Source organism: Etheostoma spectabile, chromosome 15 (genome assembly GCF_008692095.1).
Source record: "Etheostoma spectabile isolate EspeVRDwgs_2016 chromosome 15, UIUC_Espe_1.0, whole genome shotgun sequence".
Classification (NCBI taxonomy): domain Eukaryota; kingdom Metazoa; phylum Chordata; class Actinopteri; order Perciformes; family Percidae; genus Etheostoma; species Etheostoma spectabile.
In genome coordinates, this window is record NC_045747.1 from 14,671,382 (window position 1) to 14,673,130 (window position 1,749).

Below are 1,749 nucleotides of genomic sequence, written 5' to 3' on the forward strand. Positions count from 1 at the left end.
TCTCTCTCTCTCTCTCTCTCTCTCTCTCTCTTTCTCTGTCTGTCTGTCTCTTTCTGTCAGTCTCTATTGATGTTATGGCTCTCTGTTCACCTGGACCGGGATAGGAAGTACAGAGGCAGTGTTAGTTCTGACTCTGAGGCGAAAGGTCATGAGATGTCATAGTAATAGCAGGGAACATTCTGAATAATGATAGTGGACATTTATTATACAGGAGCACAAGTAAAACCCTGCAGGGTCCGTGACACTGGGCCAGATTTCAGGAATAACCACATTTACACCCAGCCATAATTGTCCCCCTCCTGTTGCTTTATTACCTTAGAAAGTTGTGATTATGGCCAAGCTGAGCTGGAGCAGCCAGCAGAAATAAGACATTATTAATAGGCAATTTTACATTCAGCAGCTTCACCTCCTCAGATATTTGTCCATGATCAAATCAGGTGAGGCAAGTCTGACTACAGCCTCCTTACTATAACTTTAATCATAAGAAATGTCAAAACAAGATTTAGGAAAAAGAGGAAAAGTCATTCCCTGCCTGCACTGCTTCTCTCAAGAGCTCAGAGCCAGACTGACACAAGAAAGAGAGACAGCGGCATGAAGGCAGTGACAGAAACAATAGTAGGAGAGGGACATAAAGAGAGACGAGCCAGAAGATTAAGTGAGACAATGAAAGACAGGGGAGAGTTTGAGGGCTTCAATGTCTTTAAAGTGAGAGTAGGAAAGGAGACACGGAGTGATTGGTGAGGCAGATTGAGCCAGGAAAATGAAATGAGAGGATTAGAAGACGGAGACTAAGATGGAAGTGTTCAACAACGCTCCAAACGCTCCTCCACACACTGGCAAAGTTGCATCAGCTACAGAGGACACTGTGTACTGAGTCACAGCAGATGGGAAGCAGTGTCAAGTGTTAATAGAGGTATAGCAGCCACTGTTGGTGGCGAAACTCAGCCAAAGATCCCTCCTGTCAAGACACCGGCTATTGTTTAGCTGATGTCAAACAAAGCCAAATTTATAGCCAAATCTCAAACATATGCCCCGGTACAGTTGGCCTTTCAAAGAAAAACGTTCAGTCAAAAATTAAAATGTTGCCATTGTTTATTCACTGTAATGTCAAAACATTAGTTTGCAAGAGCAGGTCAATGTCAGAATGTGGACTTATGATTCAGAATTCTGAAAAAGGTCTGTAAAACAATCTCTTATTCCAAAATCTGTCAGCAGCATAATGCAAGTATTCTGAATCTAGCGCTGTACTTTACATGGTAATAATTCACTGTGTGTTTACACTCAAAAGCACAAGTTTACATGATGTAAAACAGGGACGTCTCTGCTCCAATTTATAATGCACTTATGCTAGCACTAAACTTACTTTCGAAGAAAGAAGAATTTACATCGGGTTTTAGAAGAGAGGGATGCACACAGGCGATTAGCAGGTCAAAAAAGAATAAATGATGATGGTGGCATTTTTGCATGTAAAGTTAATTGAAATGCAAATTTGCTGAGGCAAAGGCACATCTGTGCGAGTTGCATGACTTTCGAACGCACCTTTAAAATGCTTAAAAGCATGATGAAGACATATTCAGCCTGGCAAGCTTGTTGTATCATTCAGGAAAGAAACAACCTGTTCAGGAAATATTTAGAAACTATCATTGATGCAGAACCTGGGAGATCAGAATCAGAATCAGAAATACTGTATTGATCCCCGAAGGGAAACTCTGTGTTACAGTTGCTCAGATATTAGAAATATAAGAAATA